This window comes from Ambystoma mexicanum, chromosome 1p, assembly GCF_040938575.1.
Source record: "Ambystoma mexicanum isolate Mex_15411 chromosome 1p, UKY_AmexF1_1, whole genome shotgun sequence".
Classification (NCBI taxonomy): Eukaryota; Metazoa; Chordata; class Amphibia; order Caudata; family Ambystomatidae; genus Ambystoma; species Ambystoma mexicanum.
Window position 1 is genome coordinate 44,310,256 of NC_090921.1, and position 14,193 is coordinate 44,324,448.

The following is a 14,193-nucleotide window of genomic DNA, read 5'->3' on the forward strand; positions in this document are numbered from 1 at the left end:
AGCCTTATATTATTTGACATCAGTCAGGAAGGATATTAAATGATTTGTGAAAGTATCTCATGTACTGTGTTTGAGCACAGAAGTTAAAATGTTAGTGCCTTAGGTTAGCATAGGTTGTCTTGAGACATAACAGAATTGCATATAGTTTCATTGGCCACATTGCTTAGATCCAAGATTGTAAGCAACAACATCATACAAAACACTGTATGGCAACTAAGGCAAGACTTACATGGAACCACAGGGAGATAGACAACATTGCACATGACGTGGTGAGACAGCAGGGCTGGTAATCAATGGGACAATGAGAAGCAGAATTCATGTTGAAGTAAGAATTTTACAGGGTTGTAAAAGAGTTGAAATGACCTGAATTCTTTTGTTGTTATGTGAAGGCTAAGCATGTCAAGCAAAACCTCCTCCGTTATCTATAAACAAGTTAATACTTGACTACCATTTTGTGCATTTTTTAGATGCTTCATCTTTCAATAGCGCCACCCCTGCCCTTACGTTACACTTGATGTAGGATTGTTGGATTTCCAATGGAGATGTCTATTTGCTGCTTTTTTTACTGCTTACCATCCACAAGCAATTGGTGTGGTTGAAGGTTTAAATTAAATTATACTATCTAGACTATGATGGGAGCTGGACTCCTATATATGAACAGATCATTATTTAAGTATGTTAAGGATTAAACCTATAATTGGGAAAAAAGGGTTTACAGCTAGTCAGGTTGGATGATTCAAACGTCCATGCTTTTCTCTAGATCAAGGGAATGTGTGTTGTTTACCTTCTATAAGTCCTTAACACTTTTTGAAAACAGAAACATTACCCAGTATAATTTTCCCCTCTTTTTCAATCAACATGTCTGACAAAGAAGTATCTACCCTTTATTCTGATTTTCAGTATTATTAGTTATTTTTTACAGCTATCTGCTTTGCATGATGTTACTTAGGCCATAATTACATGTTGCTAATCCACATTTTAAATATTATAATGTTTTGTTACATTTGTAATTTTTATACATCTTTATCAATATGTAATATGATATTCACTTACAGAATGCCTGGAGACCATGCAACTGGCATCAGTGCATGGTGTAAATCCCAGTAAAAAGACATGACTAGCCCTTGTAATCACATTCCCACCGCTGGTAATGGTGCGAGAGTGGACATGTTTCACCTCCAGACTTTGCAAATGCTTTACATGTCGGGCAGGTTCTGCTGGAAACCTTTTATAACATCTGAGAATATTTGTTCAGAGACACTGCCTTCATCAGACTAAAATTCCCAGATTGGTGCCCTTCCTGTGCCACCTGCAACAGGAAAGTCCAGCAACAATTGTGCACAGCAGAACCTTTTGCTTGTCCCAGTTCTGGATTATTGCTCTGGCTATACAGGGACCAATATGAGAATAAAAAGTCACATGACTCTGGGTGTAGTCTAATTCTTTACAGGTCTTGTACTTTATGCTTCAGCCATGAACACGCACCTCTGCTTAATTTAGGCCACTAGATGGGGATGCAACACTACTTTGTACTAATGTCAGTAAAGAAAAACATTTTGGTTTCCCAATAGCACCACAAATACACCCACGATGACCACCTGATGCTTCTATGAAATATTTATAGACGTACAGGTTTACCTTTTTTAAATGTGAGGGATCATTTTCATTAAACAACACCATCAGTTAAGAGAAAAACACTTTCCTCTATTATTCGCCCAACGAGCCATCAAGGAATGTATAAATCTTCCAGAGCCATTCAAGGTGACGGGCTAGGGGTACCAAGGACAAGCTTCTACCTGTAGTGGGAAGTTTTCCCGCAAGGCACAAGGACAGACTCAACTACAGCTGCTTCTACCCTCGCATGTTTTTCAGGACTTCAAGGTCCTGGATAGTCATGCCTGCCACTAAACCCCATGCAATCATGTTTCATTCCCACTATTTGGTGATTCTTATAGGGTTGGACTCGTTTGAGTATGTGAGAGCATAGTGAAGTTCCACCGCTTCTCGCCTCATGCTCCATTCTCATATGGATTAAGACAATACTATACCTTTTCTTCCTGGATAGGCGCCTTGACAACTTTGGTCTCAGAGGTATGGGACAGCCCGTTGGTACTTTCGGTCAGCGTTGATGACAGGCTTCCATTAGCGTCATCGTGCTGCGGAAGAGAGACGAAACAAAGTGTTGAGGCTCATCAGTTACCAACACACAGCCTTCATGGCTGTCTTTCTTCAGGTAAGATTACTTTGTATTTGAGGTTCAATATCTATCATGTAGCATATTTGGTGATTCTTATAGGGTTGGACTCGTTTGAGTATGTGAGAGCATAGTGAAGTTCCACCGCTTCTCGCCTCATGCTCCATTCTCATATGGATTAAGACAATACTATACCTTTTCTTCCTGGATAGGCGCCTTGACAACTTTGGTCTCAGAGGTATGGGACAGCCCGTTGGTACTTTCGGTCAGCGTTGATGACAGGCTTCCATTAGCGTCATCGTGCTGCGGGAGAGAGAAGAAGCAAAGTATTGAGGGCCATACAGTTTCCAACACACAGACTTCATGGCTGTCTTTCTTCAGGTCAACTTAATTTGTACTTGAGGTGCAAAATACATCATGTAGCAGCAAGGGATGCCATGTACATTTTTTATAGAATTTAAGAATTCATTTTACCCTCAGATATTGCAGGCAAATTTAGTGACACCCATTAATACCACAGTTGCTATTGAATAACACAGGGTGCCATTGGGAGAGATGAATTAAGCTTCAAACAATCAATGATTTGGAAATGTGGTGGGACAGAATTGGCTGTCAGAGGTGTACAGTGTAGAGTGCCTACCCTTCCGATATGAGGAACTGAAAACATTAGAGAAGAGACAAGCGTTTTGCAGCTTCCAACATTCAAGCACGCTGGCATTGGCTCAGATGTGATGGGGCCATGCTTTCCAGAGACATGGATCATCTCAGAATTAACATATGCTATTTATTTTCAATGAATACAGGCTGGGAGGATATCACGAGGGAACACACTTATCTTGAAAGCAAGACAATGATGAGCAGCATTGGTTAGATTCCTGCTCCAGCCCTTAGAGGATGGACTTAGGCATGAAGCATGATATAAAAGCCCAACTAACCATAGATATTCATTTGGAGGCTACGAAGCAATTTTGTTTGCAGTTGGTGCCTTACAGAATGTACATAAATATTAAATATAAGAGTGCTAATTCAATGGTGACCTGTACAGAGAGCCCTCTTAGGCACTGTAGCAACCTGCAAGTTGCCATTTAAATGTGCTGCTTCGAAAGGCGTATGCAAGCGGATCCTGGCTCAGTTGAGGGGGGACCTCATGTTGCATTTGCTAAAGTGTACTGGGAATATTGGTCCCTGTATAGCCAGAGCAATAATCCAGAACTGGGACAAGCAAAAGGTTCTGCTGTGCACAATTGTTGCTGGACTTTCCTGTTGCAGGTGGCACAGGAAGGGCACCAATCTGGGAATTTTAGTCTGATGAAGGCAGTGTCTCTGAACAAATATTCTCAGATGTTATAAAAGGTTTCCAGCAGAACCTGCCCGACATGTAAAGCATTTGCAAAGTCTGGAGGTGAAACATGTCCACTCTCGCACCATTACCAGCGGTGGGAATGTGATTACAAGGGCTAGTCATGTCTTTTTACTGGGATTTACACCATGCACTGATGCCAGTTGCATGGTCTCCAGGCATTCTGTAAGTTCTGAAACAAGGTAGGGGAGGTTTGATTAGTCAGGGGAGTGTAAATGAAAGACAGCTTTGCTTTTGTGCTGCTGTTTGCAGACATGAGTTTAGCAGAGCTCTGTGTGGGGGTGAGAATTTAGGTGTTCTGCATCAGATGTATAGAGGCGCACGTGTGCAGAATGGAACCTTGTGAGCCCCTAGGAGGCATTTTCTAGGGTTCTTGTATATTAGTTGGATGTAGAAATGCAGCACCCCATCATTTGACATCAGTTGGGAAGGATGTTAAATGATGCGTGACAGTTTCTCAGCTGGTTTGCATACGCTATGTTGGACCACAGAAGTGAAAATGTTAGTGCGTAAAATCAGCATAGGTTGTCTTGAGACATAACGGTAGAGTGTACAGTTTCATTGGCCACATTACTTAGATGCCAGAGTGTGAAAAACATCATGCAAAACACAGCAGCGAGTCAGCATTGCACATGACGTAGTGGGACAGTAGCGCGAGTAATCTATGGGACAAACATGAGTAAAAATTGTGGAGTATGCATTTTCTGGTGTTGTAAAGGAGTTGGAATGACCTGAATTCCTTGGTTGTTTGGTGAAGGCTAAACATGTCAAGTAAAACCTCCTTCTTCGTCTTCTATAAACAAGTTAATGCTTGTTGACCACCATTTTGTAAATTCCTTAGATCCATCATGGGTCAGTAGCGTCCCTGTACCCGTGCTAGTCTTGATTCATGTGGGAATGTTGGATTTCCAGTGAAGGTGTCTATTTGCTGCTTTTCTACCTCTCACCATCCACAAAGAATTGGTCTACTTGAAGGGTTTGACTACACTATGTGGACTAGGATGGGATCCAGCCTTCTATATGTGAAATGCTCATTATATAAGTATGTTAACGATTGGACTTATATTTGTTTAAAGCTAGTCAGGTTGGGTGATTCAAAAGTCCATGCTTATCATCGGTTCAAGGCACAGTTTACCTTCTTTAAGTTCTTAACACTTTTTGAAAACAGAAAGACTAGCCAGTATTATTTCCACCTCTTTTTCAATCAAAATTACCAGTCCAAGAAGTACCTACCCTTTTTCTGATCTTCAACATTATTTTCTACAGCTATCCGCTCTGCATGATGTTATTTAGGCTATAATTAAATGTTTCTAATTCACATTTTAAATATTATGATTTATGGTTAAATTTTTATTTGTATACAACTATAGCAGTATGTAAGGAGTTATGAGAATGAAGTCAGATGATTCTTGGTGTAGTATAATTCTTTACATGTCTGGTACTTTATTCTCCAGTCTTGAACTACACATGCCACCTTAATCTTGGCCACCTGATGGGTATACAACACTACTTTGTACTAATGTCTGTAAAGAGAAATATTTTGGTTTCCCAACAGCACCACAAATTCACCCAAGTTGGCCTGCTTATATTTCTATGAAATATATTTCTATGAAATTATCTTTCTTAAATATGAGGGATAGATTCCATCAAACAATACAATCAGTTAAGAGCAAAACCCTTCTCTCCATTATTCACCCAAAGATCCATCAGGGAATGTATAAATCTACCAGAGCCATTAAAGGTGACGGCGTAGGTGTACCCAGGAGACGCTTCTACCTGGACTGGACAATTTTCCAGTAAGGGATGAAGACAGACTCACCCACAGCTTCTCGTAACCCCACATGTTTCCCAGGACTACAAGGTCCAATGAAGGCATTTCTGCCACTAAACCCCATGCCATCATGTTTCATTCCCACCGGGCGATTCTTATATAATTAGACTCATTTGTGTCCGTGAAAGCATAGTGGAGTTCCACCTCTTCCCGTCTCACGCTCCATTCTCATGTGGAGTCAGGCAATACTATACCTTTTCTTCCTGGATAGGCACCTTGACATCTTTGGTCTCAGAGGTCTGGGCCAGCCCGTTGGTACTTTTGGTCAGCATTGATGACAGACTTCCATTAGCGTCATCGTGCTGCGGGAGAGAGAAGAATCAAAGTGTTGAGGCTCTTATAGTTTCCAACACAGCCTCATGGCCGTCTTTCTTTATCTAAGGTTACTTGGTACTTGAGGTGCAATATACACAACGTAGCATCAAGGGACTTCATATTAGTTCTGGATGGAACTTTAGAATTACGCTTACACTCAGATATTGCGGGCATATTCAGTGACACCCATGAATACCACAGTTGATATTGAATACTGCACTGGGAAAGAGGAATTAGGCTTGAACCAATCAATGATTTGGAATTGTGGTGGACAGAAGTGGCTGTCAGAGGAGTACTGTGCCTATCTTGCTATATGAGGAATTGAAAACAATAGAGAAGAGACACAGGTTTTGCAGCTTCCAAATTAAAGCCCATTGGCATTGGCTCAGATGTGACGGGGTCATGGGTTCCATGGTTCCAGAAGCATGGACCATCCCCAAATGACCATCTGCTATTTATTTTTAATGAACACGGGCATAGAGGATATCCGACGGGTAACATGCTTAACTTGGAAGAAAGACAACACTGAGCAGCATTGGTTTGATTCCTGCCCCAGCCCTTAGAGGCTGGACCTAGCCATGAAGCATGATATAAAAGCCCAATTGACTACACATATGCATTTGGAGGTTAAGAAGCAATTGTGTTTGCAGTTAGTGCCTTACAGAATGTACATAAATATTATATACAAGAGTGCTAATTCGATGGTGACCTGTACAGAGAGCCCTCTTAGGCACTGTAGCAACCTGTGAGGTGCCATTTAAATGTGCTGCTTCGAAAGGCCTATGCAAGCGGATGCTGGCTCAGATGAGGGGGAACCTCATGTTGTATTTGTTAAAGTGCACAGGGAATATTGGTTACTTTATAGCCCGCCCAATAATCCATGGGACAAGCAAAAGGTTCTGCTGTGCACAATTGTTATTGAACGTTCCTGTTGTAGGTGACACTAATCTGGGCATTTTAGTCTGATGAAGACAGCATCTCTGAACACATCTTCTCAGATGTTATAAAAGGGTTCCAGCAGAACCAGCCTGACTTGTAAAGCATTTGGAAAGTCTTGGGGTAAAACATGTGCTCTCTTGTACCATTACCAGCGCTGGGAATGTGATTGCAATGGCCCGGGATGGCTTTTTACTGGGATTTATACCATGCACTGATGCCAGTTGCATGGTCTCCAGGCACTTTGGAAGTTGTTATAGAAAGTAAGGGAGGTTTGGTTGGTCAGGGGAGTACAAATGTAAGACAGCTTTGCTGTTGTGCTGCTGTATGCAGACAGGAGGTTAGCGGAACCCTGTGTGGGAGTGCCTTTGTAGGTGTTCTGTGTCAGGAGTATAGAGGCACATGTGTGCAGAATGGAATCCTTGTATGCTCCTAGGAGGCATTTGCTAGGACTTGTGTATATTAGTTGGATGTAGACATGCAGTCTACTATTACATGACGCCAGTTGGGATGGATGTTAAATGCTGCATGAACGTTTATCAGTTGGTTTGCATGTACAGTGTTTGAGCACAGAAGTTAAAAAGTTAAAATGTTAGCGCGTAAGGTTAGCATAGGTTGTCTTGAGATATAATGGAAGAGCGTATAGTTTCATTGGCCACATTACTTAGATGCCAGAGGTAGATAACATCAAGCATAACACTCTAGGGCACCTAAGGCAAGACTTTTATGGAGCACCGGGGAGAGAGACAGCATTGCACATGATGTGCTGGGAAAGCAGCGCTGGTAATCTATGGGTTAATGAGTAGAAATCGTGCTCAAGTAAAAATGTTGTGCTGTTGTAAAGGAGTTGGAATGACCTGAATTCCTTAGCTGATTGGTGAAGGCTAAACATGTCAAGTAAAAGCTCCTTCGTCTTCTATAAACAAGTTAATACTTTTTTAGATGCTTCATCATTCAATATTGCCCCAATGCTAATCTTGATGCATTTAGTATTTTTGGATTTCCAGTGGAGGTGTCTATTTGCCGCTTTTCTACCTCTTACCATCCACAAGGAATTGGTCTAGTTGAAGGTTTAAACTATAATATTTAGACTATGATGGGATCCGGCCTTCTTTATGTGAAAATGTCATTCTTTAAGTATTTTAAGGATTGAACTTATATTTGTGAAAAGGGGTTTTAAAGCTAGTCAGGTTGAATGATTCAAAAGTCCTTGTTCTTCTCACGTTCAAGGGAATGAATGTGCACTTTACATTCTACAAGTGCTTATCACTTTTTGAAAACAGAAATACTACCCAGTATTATTTTCCCCTCTTTTTCAATCAACATTTCCAGACATAGCACTACCCTTTTTTTCTGATTTTCAGTAATATTACTAGCCGCTGTGCATGATGTTACATATGCCTAATGCACATTTGAAATATTATGATTTATGGTACATTTGTAATTTGTATACAACTATATCAATGTGTAAGGAGTTGTGAAAATAAAAGGTCATCCTCCAGTCTTGAACACATACCTCTCCTTAATCTAGGCCTCGAGGTGGAGATGTAATACATTTTTACTAATGTCTACAAAGAGAATCATTTTGGTTCCCAATAACACCATCAATTCACCCATGTTGCCCTCTCCATGCTTATGTGAAATATTTATGGAAATACATGTTTACCCTTCTCAAATATGAAATTCCAGCAAAGAACACCATCAGATAAGACAACAACGATTCCCTCTATTATTCGCTCGAAGACCCATCAATGAGTGTATACATCTACAATTACCATCCAAGGTGGCAGCCTAGGGGTGTCCAGGACACGCTTCTACCTGCACTAGACAGTTTTCCAGGAAGGGAGGAAGACTGACTCATCTAGAGCTGCTTCGCCCCCCACATATTTTCCGTGACTTCACGCTCCAGGGTAGACATACATGCCATGCCACTCAACTCCATGCCATCGTGTTTCATTCCCACCCGTTGATTCTTATATGGATAGACTCATTTGAGTCCGTGAGTGCATTGGGAAGTTCCACCGCTTGTTTCTCACACTCCATTCTCATGTGGACTCAGGCAATCCAATACCTTTTGTTCCTTGCTCTTCATCTTGTCAACTTTGGTCTCAGAGGACAGGAACAGCCCATTGGTAGTTTCATTCACGAACATGGATGACAAGGCCACATTAGAAGAATCGTGCTGCAGGAGAAAGAAGAAGCACAGTCTTGAGGCTCATACAGTTTCCAATACAAAGTCCTCATTACTGTCTTTTTTCAGGTAAGATTATTTTGTATTTGAGGCGCAATATGCACCGGTTAGCATTAAGGGACTATTAATGCTTTATGGAATTAATGTTACACTCATCTATTGCAGCCGCATTTAGTGGCACTCATGGATACCACAGGTGACATTAAATACCACAAGATTCCACTGTAAGAGATGAATTAAGCTTGAAACAATCAATAATCTGGAATGGGGTGGGACAGAAGTGGCTGTCACAGGTGTACAGCGCCTAACTTGTGATATGAGGAACTGAACACCTTAGACAAGAGACAAGGATTTTGTAGCTTCCAAAATGAAAGTCACAAACATGTGACGGCGTCATGGGTTCCAGATGCATTTTGATCGGCTTCTCCCAATGACCATCTGCTATTTATTTTGAATGAATATGGGTCGGGAGGATAGCTCAGGGGTAACATGGTTATCTTAGAAGCAAGACAATGCTGAGCAGCATTGGTTTGATTCCTACTCCAGCCCTTAGAGGCTGGACCTAGGCATGAAGCATGATATAAAAGCCCAATTCACTAAAGATATGCATTGCATTTAGAGACTATGAAGCAATTGCATACAGAATGCATATACACTTCATATATAAGAGTACTCATTTGATGCTGCCCTGTAGAGAGAGCCGTCTTAGGCACTGGAGCAACCTGCAAGTTGCCATTTGCCTTTTCTGCTTTGAAAGGCCTATGCAAGCAGTTGCTGGATCAATAAGGGGTATCTCCTATTGTATTTTTTAAAGTGCGCAGGGAGTATTGGTTCCTGAACAACCCGACCAATAATCCAGAACTGGGGCAAGCAAGCGATTCTGCTGAGCACAATTGTTAGTGGACTTTCCTGTTGCAGGTGGTACGTGAAGTGCACTCATCTGGGCCTTTTAGTGTGAAGAAGACAGCATCCCTGATCCTCTAATATTCTCAGACGTTGTAAAAGGGTTCCTGCAGAACCTGCCTGACTTGTCAAGCATTCAGGACTTCTTGAGGTAAAACTGGGATATCTTTTGTGATCAGAAGAAGGATACAGACTCTCGGAAGACATTTTAAATAATAATGTGAAGACATACCTATCCATATCCTAACCGTATCGCTCTGGGGTATTTCATTCCTATGCAAATAACTAAGGTGCTCGTCGGTCGTCTGTCAATGTCCAAAAAGAATATGTCCACTGTCAAAGGCTAAGGCTAACTGACCCTAGCATGAACCTAACAAACTAAGGTCAGGAGAATGACTCCCTTCTCCTAATGTGTGCTTCACGCACTTTCCTTCTTAGTATTTACACTCCTTCTTAATATTCAATTCTTTAATAGTCTTGTGTGACTCTTCTTATTAGCTCATGTAGCTCTTTCCTGAGACTGTGGACCTTACTTTATTTTTTAGGAATGGATTTCTCTTACTGTTGTTGAATCTTTGGATCAATCTTGATGGGTTTTGAATAAGCTGGCAAAGTATAGTTTCCTGTATGATGCCAGTTTTCTTGAGACTGATAGTTCACCTTTTCCTGGTCTTGTAGTTTATTTATCATAGAGGCTTCTCTGACCTTCAGTTTATCATATACTTTCTCTGTTCTGTTCAACTCTTTGACTCTTGACCCCTCGTTCCCGGATAGTGGTATCCCCGTCTTCAGCAGTGTCTCTATTTCTCTTTCTTTCATTAGGGCAGTGCAAGTTCCTCAGCTTTGGTCCCAAGCTTTCCTCATGGCTGAGATCATTTCCTAGTGATATTCCACCTCTATTGGTTTCCCTCTCTGGGACGTTTATAATTCTCTTTGTAACATTTAGGCTGTTCAGGTTGATCACTTTTGGTTCCAAACTTTTCTCACTTCTACTGAGATGAGTTTCTTGGAGTATATAAAGAGACCCTTTTGGCCTCTCATTCCTCCTGTGCTTCCTGTTACATTCATATTGTTTGGGAATGTCTACAGTATTCTCATGGGCCTAGGATCTTCTCCTAGCTCTGTTTCATGTATTGTTTGGGAACATCCATGGTATTCTCATGGGCCTGTAATCTTCTCTCATTTTCTGTTTCACGTTCAGCTTGTTCTCGCTGGCTTCCCGCCGGGCAACTCTTGCTCTTTCTCCCGGCTTCTCGGTACCTCGACAGGGAGCATGGTGGTATGCTGTGGCTTCCCTGGGGTGGTGTCAGTATCATTGCCTGCCCACCCCAGCGATCTCAATGTCACTCCACCACTGAATCGCTGCCTCCGGTCATATCTGATTTCCGTCTACCACAGATGTCAGGCTTATAGCATTTGCCGGTCCAGAGCAACTCTTGATATTGTGGGCTCTGTGTTCCCCTGCGGCTCTACATTCAGCTGGTGCTACGCTACCAAGGGACCTCCCCTGCTTTCGTATGCGTTCATCTCTTGTCTGTCTATCATTTCACGAGTACTCCTTCTTTAACCTACTCATCACAGTGGATTGGTTATTTCCATTTAAACAGACACATTCTCTTTCTTTCTGATGACAGCAGATTTGAACTTTCTGTTCAGGTAAGTATTTGATATGTTAGATAGTCCCATGTATGTCATCACGTGAATTTACTTAGGGAGTTTGTCATAGGAATGAGAGTCTTTGTCCCCAAAGGGGAAGTCTCTCCCAGTGAGGTCCCACTTGCCTTGACCCATAGGGAGGGTGATGCGGAGCAGGCACACGTAACTAACCTCACGGGCGGGGGTGCTCCCTCTTGGGGAGAGGGACACATTCCCTCAATTTGTCATACTTTTTACAGGGATTTATACCATGCACTGATGCCAGTTGCATGGCCTCCAGGCATTCTGGAAGGTCTGAGAGATAGTAGGGTAGGTTTGGTTATTGGTGGGAGTAAAAACGAAAGACATCTTTGCTGTTGTGCTGCTGTATGCAGACAGGACGTTAGCAGAGTCCTGTGTGGGGGTACGTTTCTAGGTGTTTTGCATCAGTAGTATAGCAGCACTGTATGCAGAATGGAATCCTTGTGTGCCCCTAGGAGGCATTTGCTAGGTCTCTTGTATGGTTTTTGGATGTGGAATTGCAGCCGTCAATTATTTGACATCAGTTGGGAAGGATATTAAATAATGTGTGACGTTTTCTCCGTTGGTTTGCATGTACTGTGTTTGAGCACAGAAGTTAAAATATTAGTGCGTAAGGTTAGCATAGGTTGTCTTGAAACATAACAGAAGAGCATATAGTTTCATTGCCTACATTACTTAGATACCAGATTGTAAGCAACAGCATCATACAAAACACTGTATGGCACCTAAGGTAAGATTTACATGGACCAACGGGGAGATAGAAAGCATTGCATATGACTTTATATTAGTGTACCAACAAGGCAAAACACATCACATGGTTCATGTATGATATGATATGATATGATATATTGTATATTGTTTTAATGCAATAACTTGACAATACAAGATTTCATAGGTTCAATAGTCACCTGATGATTGCAAAATGTACTCAATGTCTCAACATTTCGTTTTTATGTAGAATGTGTTAGGCTCACTGTGCACTGATGGTATGGTATGTTACTCATGTCATGTGATTTCACATTTATCTGTATAAATAAACAACTATTGTTACTACAAATAGGTTCTGTCCGGTTTCTTGCCCTGACCAATTGTTTTAGATATACATGACGTGGTGGGACAGCAGGGCTTGTAATCTAAGGGACAACGAGGACTAAAACTCATGCTGAAGTAAGAATTTTATGCTGTTGTAAAAGAGTTGGAATGACCCGAATTCCTTTATTGTTTGGTGAAGGCTAAGCATGTCAAGTGAAAACTACTTCATTATCTATAAACATATCAATACATGTTAACTACAATTTTGTACATTTTTGACATGCTTCATTTTTCAGTAGCACCCTTCCCGCCCGTGGTGCTAGTCTTAATATATGTAGTATTGTTGGATTTCCAGTGGAGATGTCTATTTGCTGCTTTTTTACCTCTTACCATCCACAAGTAGTTGGTCTGGCTGAAGGTTTAAACTATACTATGTAGACTATGATGGGAGGCGGCCTCCATTATGCAAACATATCAACATTTAAGTATGTTAAGGAATTAACTTATATTTGTAAAAAAGAGTTTACAGCTTGTCCGATTGGATGATTCAAACATCCATGCATTTCTCAAGTTCAAGGGAATGTGCACAGGTTACCTTCTTTAAGTCTTTAACACTTTTTGAAAACAGAAATAGTACCCAGTATTATTTTCCCCTTTTTTCCAATTAATATTACCAGGCAAATAAGTGCCTCGCCTTATTTCTGATTGTCAGTATTGTTACTTATTTTCTACAGTTATCCGCTCTGCATGATGTTACTTAGGCCATAATTACATGTTGCTAATCCACATTTTAAATATTTGATTCATTGTTACATTTGTAATTTGTATACATCTATATCAGTATGTAAGGAGTTATGAGAATAAAAAGTCACATGACTCTGGGTGTAGTCTAATTCTTTACATGTCTTGCACTATATGCTCGAGCAATGAGCACACACCTCCGCTTAATCTAGGCCACTAGATGGACATGCAGCACTATTTTGCACTAATGTCTGTAAAGAGGAACATTTTGGTTTCCCACTAGCACCACAAATTCACCCAAGTTGAAATATTTATAGAAATGCATGTTTACCTTTCTTAAATATAACGAATACATTTTAAAAAACAACACTATCAGTTAAGAGAACAACAATTCCCTCTAATATTCTCCCGAAGACCTATCAATGGGTGTATACATCTACAATTACCACTCAAGGTGACGGCCTGGTGGTAATAAGGACAAGCTTTTACCTGGAATGAACAGTTTACCTTTAAGGGATGAAGACAGACTCATCTACAGCTGCTTCTACCCCCACATGTTTCTGAGGATTCCAAGATCCTAGGAAGTCATGCCTGCCGCTAAAACCCAAGCCATCATGTTTCATTCTCACCGGGTGATTCTTATATGGTTAGACTCGTTCGAGTACTTAAGTGCAAAGTGAAGTTCCACCTCTTCTCGCCTCACGCTCCATTCTCATGTGGTGGCAGGCAATACTATACCTTTTCTTCCTGGATAGGCACCTTGACATCTTTGGTCTCAGAGGTATGGGACAGCCCGTTGGTACTTTCGGTCAGCGTTGATGACAGGCTTCCATTAGCGTCATCGTGCTGCAGGAGAAAGAAGAAGCAACGTTTTGAGGCTCATACAGTTTCCAACACAGCCTCATGGCTGTCTTTCTTCAGGTAAGATTACTTTGTATTTGAGGCGGAATATACACCACGTAGCATCAAGGGACTTCATATAATTCTTCAATGGAACTTAAGAATTGATTTTA